Consider the following 13,598-nt stretch of genomic DNA (forward strand, 5'->3'; position numbering starts at 1 on the left):
ACATTTACAACTTTTGAAGTTGTGATAGCCACTTCATAGAAGATTCTGCACAACATGAAAACACGTTTTTTCCTTCTCCTTCTCCTTCTCCTTCCAAGAAACTGTAAAGTGTTTACAATAGAGCAGGGGGAAGGTGCAGACTCTGCCCCCACCCAGAGCTAATCATGAGTAGCCCCAACTCTTACAAGTTTGCATTCATGAATCAGGGAACAACAGTGACACAGACAGAGGGACAGAGATTCTGAACTACCACCAAACCTGAAGCAAGGTCCACTAGAAAAGAATATTCACTTTTAAAAATGCCTTCCCAAATTTCCATTTTCAAATTTTAATGTAATATTTAACTTCGAAACCTAAGCAATTTAGACTGGCTGGCATCTCTTGATTGTTTTGATTTTGGTGGGCAATAAACAGGTAATCTCAACAATTGCTAGTTGTCAAATACTATATACCACTGCATGTCATCTTTCAAATCCTGTCAGGTAATGAATACTAATAAATTTTCATGCCGACTGTCAATTGCTATTGAAAACTAAATACCATTCTAAGCCAGCTATTGAAAATAATCAGATACTGAATAATGATACGTTTCATATTTCACAGAGCACTGATAAGTTCCAACAACAACCCTTCAGGGTTCAAGCTGCAATTTTAAACACACTTACCTGCAAGTAAGTCCTATTAAACTGAATTGAGAAGATGTGTATAGAATTGCTTTTTGAATGAGACAGAACTGGAGATTTATGGTAGTATTATAAATATATGTAATATTTGTTTTATTTGTAAATATTCAAGCAGAGCCAAGTGGAAGCAGGCGGATGTGAAACTCCTATTTACAAATACTCAGCAAATAAACAGAGACCATGTAATTAATATTCAGTATAAAAAACTTGCTGCTCATATATGCCTAAAGATTGATGTGACTTTCTTGTGCTCAAAATAACCTTATGACAAACTGTGACCGTTTGAAAATGAAAACTTTTAAAATTTAGACTGTTGCAAAACACCATTTTTTAAAAGCCAGTATTTTAAAGAAAAAATGGCATCATACTACTACTACTACTACTACTACTAATAATAATAATAATATTTTAAAAACTATAGGGTCCAAGGTTGCATGTCTCTGGCATTGGCTAATAGTGCTGCTTTTTAATTTCATTTTTCATTCATGGGAGCCAAGATACACAGCTCATTTTTCTTTTCTGCACTGGCAATAGTACAGCGACAAGATTAAATACTTCTCAAAATAAATTAATATGCTGTCTGCTTGTTGATCCATTGATTTTTAAGTAAGCCTGGCTGGCTCGGTAAGACTGATGTTTAAGTCAAAATTTTCAGAATTAGTGAAACATCACTCCATTTGGGTAGCAACAGATGCACTGATTAGACAAGAAGCTCTGTTCAATAACTGTCAGAACCATGTGCAACTGTAGTAATCTAGTTATAGACAGGAAAGTAATGGAGCTAAGGGATCGTGCTGCTTGAGGTCAGAGAATTACATTGTTAATCCATTTAAGTCATAATTTCCAGAAGGCAGAATTAGCCCCAAATCCCCATCACTCAGCACAGATTCTAAAGTTACTGAGTTCCATTTATGACTAATCATCACAAGTAAAGTCCATATAGCTTGGTATTATATATAAAGTCCATATAGCTTGGTTGACAGCGGATCTCCAGGATCTCAGACAGAGTTCTCTCCCAGCCATACCTGGAGACGCCAGGGATTGAACCTGGTATGTTCTGCTTGGAGGACAGATGCTCTAACCCTGATCCATGGCCCTTTCCTAATGATAAATGTGGGTGGAATAGTTCTGATATTCTGTAACATTGTTTTCTGTTATGTTATAACCACTACACTCACTGCTTAAGGGTTTGTGATTAATGTCCTTATCCAGTTGTGGTGATGGTGGGAGTCCCAGTGCTACTGCAGAAGGTGGCAAAGTTTAGTGTCCAGATCAAGGGAAGCGATAGTCCCACTCTATTCTTCTTTGGTCAAACCACACCTGGAATGCTGTGTCCAATTCTGGGCACCACAATTTAAGAAGGATGTTGACAAGCTGGCATGGGTGCAGAGGAGGGCAACCAAGATGATCAAGGGCCTGGAAACCAAGCCTTATGGGGAATGGTTGAAGGAGCTGTGTATCTTTAGCCTGGAAAAGAGGAGGCTGAGGGGAGATGTGATAGCCATCTTCAAATATCTCAAGGGCTTTTAGATGGAGGAGGCAGCATGTTTGTTATCTCCTGCCCTGGAGGGTAGTCAAACCAATGGCTTCATGTTACAAGAAAGGAGATTCTGACTAAACATATAGAAAAAACTTTCAGACAGTAAGAGCTGTTCAACCAGCTTGGGAGGTTGTGGAGTTCATTGGAGGTTTCTATGTAGAGGTTAACTGTCATGTATGATCTAGCTGAGATTCCTGCATTGCAGGGGGTTGAACTCAATGACCCTTGGGTTCCCTTCAACTCTTCAGTTATATGATTTTGTGATGACCAATTCCACATAATATCACACCCTTCAAACTGGAACAAATTAGCATGAAAAGAGAAAAAACTCATTTTTTACACCATTTATTCAGATTGGAGAATTTGAGGTGGTCCACCTGCAAGACTAGGAGTGTATCAGCCAAGGTTAGCCTAAGATTTTTGCTGCCTGAGGCATAGGACATACTTTGAGCTCCCATCCAGGCACTGACCACACTGCTCAGTTTCAGAAATGCTGCCATATACTTTGCACCTTCAGACCATGCCTCCGTGCCAATGAAGGCTGCTAAATAATGTTGCATTTTCTTGGTACTTCATCAAGGCGTTTGCCTTCTTCACAGCAAGGTGGAGTGTAGGGGAGTTAATTGCACTAAGAAAAATGGAGATTTGTGTTTGTACAATCTATCTAAGCGCCATCTCACCCTTGACATTGCAGACTAATAGGATTTCAATAGTATAATGGCGCCCAACCTCTTTTAAAAGATTGGATCTAAATTATGGGACAAAGGATTCAAGGACATCACTTTTGTCCTTGTGTGTATATATAATGGAACAAGCCTTTCAGGTACAGGACAATTGTTCTGTCTAGTTGCAGAGATTATCCCAAAACAATAGTTTAGGTTATCATAGAAAGAATTGTGCTGTGTGGCTTATTAAGGGTGAGTAATACAGAAAATGATTTTCTTTTTCAGCCAGTTGATGGAAAGACTTTGCACCAAGGTCAGATTCCTACACCATGTTTTCAGGCACGTAACCTTGCACAGGAATATGTAAAGTATTCTGATGATTTTTTAATTAATGACCTTCTATACAATTAGGCACAAACACACACAAACACAAACACACACAGCTGAAACATTAAAAACTAAACTTGCCCGCGGCAAGGACCCATTTATCCCTCTGGGAAAGCCTGTTGGAAGAAAAATGTCTTCAATTGTTTCCATAAGAAGAGCCTGCTGGATCAGGCCAGTAGCCCATCGAGGTAAGCATCCCTTTCTTGCAGTGGCCTACCAGATACCTGTAGGAAACCTACAAGAAGGACCTGAACATAAGCACACTTTCCCTGCTGTGGCTTCTAGCAACTGATATTCAAAAGCATTGCTGCCTCCTGATGTGCAAGCAGAGCGTAGGCATCATGGCTAGTAGCCTTTGAGAGCCCTCTGTCCTCCATGAATTTGACTAATCCTAAAGCCATCCAAGTTGCTGGACATTGCTGCCTCATGTGGGAGCTAGTTCTATAGTTTAACTAGCTCTGTGTGAAGAACAGGGCCGTCTTTACCTGGGGGTACAAGGTGTTAGGATATTGATGTTCCATTCCACCTTAACAGACGTGTGGAATTGCTGTATGTCACATGTCTGTTTATACTCCAGCACAGCTTGCTGGGAACTTCCGGTTGGGTCTATAGCTTTTGCTTAGGCTGCTTGCTCTTGGACACGAAAGGGAGAAGACATGTTTTTTCCTTTGTCCTGTGTAAATGTGATGGCCTGGGAATCCGATTCAGAGGCTGAACCAGAGGAATCCCAGCCTGCACAAGAGTCTCCGCCTCCAGGGCTGGCTGAGCTGGGGCAGGGCCTTCATTCTGAAGCGCCTACACCTGTGCCGGATCCTCAGGAGCAGGCACCAGGTGAATCCACTCTGGCTCTGGAGGTGGTTGAGGACTCAGTGCCTACAGGTGAGTCTCCCCCTGGGTCCAGTAACCCTTCAGCCTCTCCTGAACTGCAGAGGCTCAGGGCAGATAGGCGGAGGGAACTGGTTTCTCCCAGGAGGAGTGCTAGCCTTAAGGCCAGGAGAGGCGGGTCTCCTGGGGGCTGGGACCGCCCCTGGCCTCAGAAAAGATAAAGGCCAGTCAGCCCGGTCCCAGGTTGCGGGAGCAATGTCATTGATGAGCTGTTTCAGCCAGCATCCAGTCCTGTTTCCCCCAGAGTTCCTGTCCTTGCCCGGCTTCCCGCTGTGGACCCCACTTCGCCCGAGGACGACTGTCTGCCGACCCTCGACTCAGGTCCTGGACCTCGCCCCACAGTAACCTCCCCCCTGGACCAGCACAGTAAATATGTTTTACACAACCTTTATCTGCCCTTCTGTTGCGTGTTAATTACTCTGCTGAGTACAGCATGCTCCAGCTTCTGAAGGCTTCTGAAGCTGCGGGTCGCTGTTTCATGCTGAGCCAAGAAATGGAGATTGCCCGGCTACCAGCTGGTAGGCTAGAGCCAGCTGGGCGCTTGCCAAATGCCCCCAATTCCTTGGAAGCATGCTGAATTCTGGGGGACGCCAAATGTATGCCTACTGTATACCGGTCCCCCTTGATCGGTGGCAGTGAAAAGCAATGGAGCAAAAGTCCCCGCCCACCCCTTTGCCGCTGTGTTACTCTGTAGTGTCAAATATTCCTGCAGTTTTTTCCTCTGAGCCGTTGTTACAGGTGAATGATTTTCCTCCCCCAAAAGCTCAACAACTTTGAGTTCGCCCCCCCCCCCCTAAAAAATTTGGGAGCAACTAAACTAAATTTGCTAATGACGGCCCTGGTGAAGAAGTAGTCTCTTCCAGAAAGTGGAAACAGTGGGTGCCTGTTGCATCTCACCAGGAATGCTGTTCCACAGAACAGGAGCAGCCACGTTGAAAGCCCTGCTCTGATTTACAGACTTGGGTAGTCTTTCGTAATATGTCCACTGTGCAAGGCCAAAATTTGGCGCTTCCAAATGGATCTTTTCCATTATGGGCTTCTCATTATGGGCTTCTCAATTTTGTGCCTCCTCAGCTCGGTACCCTATGCAGCAAAACCAACTTCACTGCCCTAAATCCAGCGCTGCATAGACCTGTATATTTCTCCTTTCTCTGACCTGAATAATATGCTGGAAAAGCCAGTGTGGTGTAGTGGTTAAGAGCGGTAGACTCCTAATCTGGGGAACCGGGTTCGCGTCTCCGCTCCTCCACATGCAGCTGCTGGGTGACCTTGGGCCAGTTACACTTCTTTGAAGTCTCTCAGCCCCACTCACCCCACAGAGTGTTTGTTGTGGGGGAGGAAGGGAAAGGAGAATGTTAGCCGCTTTGAGACTCCTTAAAGGGAGTGAAAGGCGGGATATCAAATCCAAACTCTTCTTCTTCTTCTTCTTCTTCTTCTTCTTCTTCATCTCTCCATAGATCAGGAACTGCCAGGGAAGGAGTGCAACTTCTAGTGTGGAGGGAAACCTTCCTTCCTTCCTATGTCACCCTGTCCTGCAAAAATATCTGATTGTTAGAATAATTTTGAAAGATTTCTAGGCTTGGAAGTCTTTGATGTGAGCCATAGATGATTTGGTTTAGCATACCGAAGGTACTTTCGGTCTTTATGGTGAGAAGCAAAGGCGTCACTCATTCTACGATGTGATCTGTGCATGAGAAATTGGGCCGTGCTGCTATTAAGAAAGGTTAACAGGTTTGATAGTAAAGCTACTGATGGATGAGAACAGTCAAATCTCAGAGGTTCATTTTATGGTGCCACTAAAACTTTAAAATGACCCAGCTCCTCTTTCTGAACCCTCCAATAAATGCAACAAAAAGTTTATATCTCATCATTGTAGAAAGATTTGTTTCTCTCCCCCCCCCTCACCCCCAAGGAACAGACATCATTGTCAATAAATAATTTCTGAAGCTCTGGTTACCTTTAATAATAGTACTATTGTGCTTAGATCTGCCTGCTAACTGATCTATTTTTACAGGGTTGCTTAGTGATGCAATAGAAAATGCTGCCGTGTGAAAGAAGGGTTGCCCTTATGGAGAGCAAAAGTGGCTGATGTATAATGACCGATCCCATTATCTCATTAGCTGACTTATTCCAAGCAATTATAGCTTTTCACATTTACAGATGGTGCTAGTTATCAATTGCAATACGCCGCTCATAAATCCGCCCCCTCCACACCATATATTGATAGACACCCTTCATCCATTTTATCCAGTTCTATTTGTGATTTAGTGGCAAGGGGGAAAGGCATTGCTCACAGACAGTGAGGGGCAGACTATTTCTTATAGCTCTAAGCATCTGCCCTGGAGCAAGTTATCCTGTACCCAAAACCTTCGGAACAGGCGCCTGCCCAATTTTTAAAAACAAAGTCTAAGAAAAGTTATTCCACAACCACCTTAGCTAGTTTATTGTTCAAATGCTAAACAGCTGCAATAAGGAACTTTACCTAATGCTCAGCCTGTATCTCCATGAGGTTTAAAGCCATTGTTCTTGGGCTGATTCTTTGGAGACTGAGAGATCAATTGCCATCCTTCTCTGTGTACTTGCTGACTCTCTTGAGTTCACCTTCATTATTTGGCTGGCTTGGCCAGTTAGTAGCCACGCTGCACCTTTAGGCAGTCCTGTTCAGCTTGGCTTCATCCATGCTCAAGGCCAACCCAACCACATGAGAATCACAAGTATATATTATAAGACGCACAATTTAACTACTATGTGACCTGACAATTGCTATGACCCAGAGGATGCTGGGGGCACAATGCTCATATGACCCCCAGCTGCACACTTGACCCAAGAGCTGTGCCACCACTTCATCTGTGACATTGCAAGGATTCCTAGGAAGCAGCCATGGGATTATGGGGTCAGCAACATGCCTTGGGTTTGCCTTATGGGTGCTTATTAAACGATTAATAAATAAAATAGGAAATCCTACACAGATGTGTAACCTTTATTACAAATATTTGCAATTTTATCTACATTATGACGAATTTTATGACCACTTGGTTTTAAAAACTGTATTTTATAATGAATATTTTTGGAGTGTTGTTTTAAATGTATTTGTTATTTCGTATGTTTTTAGTTATCTGATACGGAAATTGCCTTTAAAGGTAAAGGGTAAAGGGACCCCTGACCATTTGGTCTAGTCGTGACCGACTCTGGGGTTGTGGTGCTCATCTGGCTTTATTGGCCAAGGGAGCCGGCGTACAGCTTCCGGGTCATGTGGCCAGCATGACTAAGCCGCTTCTGGCGAACCAGAGCAGCGCACGGAAATGTCGTTTACCTTCCCGCTGGAGTGGTACCTATTTATCTACTTGCACTTTGACATGCTTTCAGACTGCTAGGTTGGCAGGAGCTAGCAGTTCGAAAGCATGTCAAAGTGCAAGTAGATAAATGGCAATTAATAAATCAAGGCCCACAATAATGATACTGCTTTATGTAAACCACTTTGAGGTATATATATACATATACATATATATATACATATATATATATATATATATATATATATATATATATATATATATATATATATTTGCTTTCGTAGATTTTCACGGGTACAGGAATGCAGGTTTTGGTGTCCTCGGGTGTCTTCCCGTGTAAAAGTTGACAAAGACCACTTGACAACTGAGTTACAGAATCTCTCAAATGTGTTAATTGCCAATGGATACCAGCAAAACAGGGTTACGAAGCTAATCCAAAAAGAAACACCCCCCAAAAACCAAGACACAGAAGAAAACAATGGCATGGCCCTCCTTCCTTATATCAAGGGCACTACAGATAAAATTAGCAAAATCCTCCATAAACACAATATCAAAACAGCCTTTTGCACCAACCAAAAAATAGCCAATATCCTCAGAAACCCCAAGGATAAAATCCAGTTGGAAAACCAAGGGGTCTATGAAATACCCTGCAAAGTCTGCCCAGCCACGTACATTGGACAAACAAACAGACGAATAAATGCACGTATCGCAGAACACAAGAATGCCGTCAAAAAAGAAGAAAAAACTTCCTCTCTTTTCCAACACATGAAAGAAACAGGACACGAAATTAATTTTGCAGATTCCAAATTGCTCTTTAACATGGAACATCACCACAAGAGAATAATCATGGAAGCCATCGAGATAGAGAAACACCCTCACAACATGAACAAGCGTGACGACACATCTGGAAATTAGCCCTTCCCACAAAAACTGACACCAGATCCAGAGGCACACAGAACGCTATCACCAATCAACCACACCAGACCCAAACCCAGACCCTCTCCACAGACAAATTACAGACACCATCCAGTAGCCAAACCATGGTGGCACCTCCGGATGCTGCACCCCCCTGCAATCCCTACACAGATCTGGCTGACACAGGCCACAAAACCACAGCTCGCCCCTATACACGAAGCCAAGCCAGAGCACAACTAAGTGCAGTACAGCCATCTTCTCAGAAAAACTCTTCACAAAGTTCAAGAGGTCAAGACACAAAGACTTTAGCAACTAATCCACACCTAATGACCCACCTAAGTGGTACTCAGGATATCACTCAAGAAATCACTCAAGATATCCCTCAAGTAATTAAGGAACAAAAGAAGAAAAGGCACACTAGCCTGGGAACTTCCTCTCTGCCCAGAACATTGGAGGCTATACACCACACCCCCTCAACAGTATTTATAGGAACTCAAACACTGAGATCCTGCTCTGTTCCAGTAACAAGAAGCCGAAAGCACCAGCCTGAAGATGACGAGTGAGACCTCGTCGAAACGTCGCCTAGACACCCCAACTTTTACACGGGAAGACACCCGAGGACACCAAAACCTGCATATATATATATATATGCAGGTTTTGGTGTCCTCGGGTGTCTTCCCGTGTAAAAGTTGGGGTGTCTAGGCGACGTTTCGACGAGGTCTCACTCGTCATCTTCAGGCTGGTGCTTTCCAAAGCACCAGCCTGAAGATGACGAGTGAGACCTCGTCGAAACGTCGCCTAGACACCCCAACTTTTACACGGGAAGACACCCGAGGACACCAAAACCTGCATTCCTGTACCCGTGAAAATCTACGAAAGCAAATATATATATATATATATATAAAATTAAATGGCATATAAATCTTGTTAAACAAACAAACAAAACTCTCCCTCCTTGGAGGTTTTTGAGCAGAGGCTGGACAGCCATCTGTAATGATTGCTGTAGCTGAGATTCCTGCATTGCAGCAGGGGTTTGGACCAGTTGACCCTCTACAATTCTATGATTCCATGAAAATTATCAGATGGAGAGTCTTAGGCATCTGAGCCCCATATACATTCTCACTGCTGGATCAGCCAAGTGCTCTTAGCCTGGACTAAGAAGGAGGAATATGTGACCTTCCATATGTTGCTGAGCTACAGCCCCTATCAGTAGAGCTGATACTCCAGAGATACAGATCATTACTGGTTTCCCTTGCTCCAGCTAGCATTCCTATCAACAGAGAGCACTGTGTTGGCTATGCCTACTCTTGGGATATTCCACCCCTGGCTACTGGGGACTCATTAGCCTCTAAATTTTTCATATGTCCTGTAGATGTTTTCTACCTCTTTGCTGGCTGGGGAGATGAGCCTTGTAGTCCAAGACCTCCAGAGGCTGCCAAGTTGACAAAGGCTGGAAATATCCGGGATAAAACCTTGGACCTTATGCAGGCAAACCATGTGCTCATCTTAACTGCAATTTAGCCACAGGCCTTTCCCTTTACAAGGGACGCTGATTCTAAGGCACAGGCTCTCGATAGCGGAACTACCAGCCGATAAGCAGGAACCCAGGACGAAGCTGTCAATCTTTTCCTCTTCAGCAAGTCATTCTTTTGCCACCTCTGTCAACATCCCTGCCGCACAGGACCTCCCAGAAACACATAGTGACTGCGTTACATGAATGCAACTCTTTAATGCTTAAAAACCCCTCCAGTTTCTATTGCCACATATACCTGCCTGGTACGCTGATTAAAGATGATCACTATCCTGGATGTTTTGACAGCTGTGTAAGGAAATGCTGATTAACTATGCAGTCAACCTTGCACAAAGGAATTACAGAGCAGGCAAGGGAGAGAAATTGGAACAATCTGAAAGCAAAAATAACAGTTTCTATCCTTCAAGCAGCAACATTTGAAGTAGCAATGATGGCGGATTTCTAGAATACGGCAAACAAAAATAGAGGCGTGCATAAGGAGTAGAGCAGGGCTTCCAAACTAAGTTCTCACATAGAGCTTAGAGACCTTTCTTCCCCCTGAACAAAAATGGGAGGCACAGCTTACTTTTTCAATCCTAGAAAGTTGCCTTTTTAGAGTGTGAAAAAGTAAGAACTACCTCTTTTTGCCTGTTTCACACTTCTCTTAATTTGGCCCAGTTGGCATTTTGTCCAGGCAGGTATCAGGATTTCAGAAATGGTTTGTTGAACACCTGAGCCATTTGGAGTCAAGGGTTCTCCTTAATCACCTACCATTGGCCAATGCCTTTGTGGGTCCTGGACATGCCCTTTAGGCCTGGCAATCTCACAGGGGTGAATGCTGGCTGGTGGGGCCATGGAGTCTCACACCCCCAGGATGTATGCAGCAGGGAGGTAGGATTCTTCCTAAACCTGCCTTTAGCATCTAGCTGTAAACCTGTGCAGGATATGGGAGGGACAGAATCCGCTACCATTTATTACAATTCACCTGCCCAAACAAAGTTAACTGGTTAATTTGGCTGATTGCAGATCCTCTAATTTGTTACGTTTAATAAACATAACCTGTTTCCCCATAAGTTTGTCTCTAGTCTTCTTTCAGGTGTGATGGCAATCAAAGATAAAAAGTGTTCCAGCTAAAGGGATTGAAAACAGCACTGAAACTCACAGAAAAGCTGCAAAACAAAATGGGGATAAAAATGATACGAAATGAGAGGAAAGAGAAATGAGGGTTGGAAACGCACTATAATAAGAGAACAAATAACTCCAGAGTGATAAGAAGAGACCAAAAATAGGATGGGTGCAGATGAATAAAAAGCAGAAGATGATGGAGGAGAGAAAACGGGTATTGACAACCACAATGTAAACTTTTCTGCAAATGGGCAGGGGGATAAGTACTCCACAAAGCTACAAATGAAAGAGGAAGATGTTCTGCTGCAGAAAATGCACACAGAGGAAAACTGAATTGCAGAGATAACGAGCAATCACGTGAAAGCCGAAGCATATGAGGCAGGAGGAGGCAACATCCCTAAAGAATCGGTCCTTGAGATGAGCACAGAGCTAAGCTAGAAGGGGTGTGGGGGAGAGAGGGGGCTTCCGCTAAACAAAGCAATTCGAGGCAGATGTCGAAAACAATGCAGACGAAACAATGCTCACAATGAAACATAGCTTTAAAATAAAGCAGGCTTCTTATTTGCTGACAGTGGGGCAGAGAAGCAAAGCCGAAGGAAATGAGTCACAAAAGAGATGGGGAAGCGTGGCAAGAAACAAAGAGAAAATATTCCTGATGAGGGAGTGCTGGGGAAGAAACTGGAACAAATGTTAAATGATAGTCAAAGGTTTTCCAGCCTATCTGCATAGAGAAGTTATGAGGACATCTGTGTGCCACTAACAACAAAACAATGTGTGTGTGTGTGTGTGTAAATAAGGAAGCCAACTTGCCGTCCAGTTTTCAAACCTCCTGCTTTCGGGGGACACTTTCTGCTCTGCCAGTGAGCCCCTTCCAGCATCTGCCACAAAATTTGTGGCCTGTTGCCAGGGGTGAGGTTCTGGAGGACGTGTTTATTCAGCGCAACCTCAGTTTGCTCAGGGCACCAGACATGCTCTGTATGAATTATAAATCTACCCTGCAGCACAGCCAATGGTCCTCTGCACCTGTGCATTGCAGCAGTTCAGTAATAAACAGGTGGCCTGTCTTTCACAGGAGCATATCTGTTTCTGCTGTCTTCTCACTGAGGAACTGCAGGCTTTGATAAGCTTCCCCCTGCCAGGCACCCCCTGGGTGTCACCTGAACACAGTTTGACAACCACAGGCCTGTTATTCCAGGTTTTCTCACCCCTCTACATCTCTTAAGCAGGGTGACTGACTAGCAGGGCATCTCAAGACATTTTGCTGCTGGAGGCTGAGTAGCAAATGGTGCCAGCCACCTTTATTTGGGCATCTGAAGCAGAAACCACATGGCCACCTCTCCTCCCGATCAGCAGAAATATGCACTAACTTAACCTTGCAAACCATCATACCCCAAATCAGATGCCTTGGGTGGTGGCTTCTCTCTGCCTTGTGATAGGACCAGGGGTAGTAGGGCAGGAAAGGGAACTTCTGTGGGTGTTGCCTTTTTTGACCTCTGCTATAAGTAGCTTCTTTGAAACTTTTCCTATGCTTGAGGTGGCATAGATGGTTCTCCCTTTGCATTTTATCATTGCAACTACCCTGTGAGCTAAATTAGGGTGACATGGAGTGAATGGTATGAGGGTACCTGGTGAGCTTGATGGCTGAGCAGTGATTTGAACCTAGATCTCCCCATTCCTAGAGTCTGGTATCCCCATCCAGTATATCACACTGGCTCTCGTGCTTTACAGTAAAAGGGCCCCAGTGTTGGGATTGGCTAGATATGTTTAACTGTCTTCAGCTTAACAACTCAGTGTGTTTCTCTTTGTCAAAAAGGCTGTGGGTTTTGCCAATTGGTCAAAACCAACACGAGGAATGGTTGCATTTTTTGATCCTGTGGCAGGATTTGGGCCAGGAGGTTCTGTCACTCCTTCCTAACTTTGGTTCTGAAATTGTTGTTTCCAGTAAATTGATAGTACTGCATCCCCTAATTCAAAGCCAGGCATTTTGGCATGTGATTGTAGTGTGTCCCCCAGCTTAGATGGCTTTCTCAGTACAAAGCTATTAGCTTTCTATACATAATACAACAACAACAACAACAACAACCTATCTCTATTAGGTGCTAAATGGAGTTTCTATACTTAGAAGCAGTCTATATTTATTCCCTTAAGGTTTCCTGGGACCACTGGACTCAACTGCCAATTGGATGCTCTTTCCTGGATTCAATCACCATGTGCCCATAACTTCCACCGATCCCCAAAATGTGATGGATGCATGCTGGAATAGCACCCGTGCAACACTCAACTCACTCAATGTGGCCTCCTGCAATAAGCTATGCACCTATCAGGTGGCAGTAAGCAACTCCCACGGCCAGTTGCCAGGAATGTACAAGACAAGGAAGAATTCTTATCATCTGCTTTTTATTCAATATTTACGGAGAGAGGCTTGGAACACAGCCTCTTGGGATAATGGCATTGTTCTGAGTGACTCTCCACCCCTATTTTCTCCCACTTCCTCATTTGTCATTGTTATCATCTCCCCCTGTGGTAGCACTGAGGGCCCTTTGCTTCTGAGCTCTTTGCTCTCCTACTTTCAAGGCTCACTGGGTTAGGGGGGGT

Source organism: Podarcis melisellensis, assembly GCF_964234715.1.
Source record: "Podarcis melisellensis genome assembly, chromosome: 12".
Lineage (NCBI taxonomy): Eukaryota > Metazoa > Chordata > Lepidosauria > Squamata > Lacertidae > Podarcis > Podarcis melisellensis.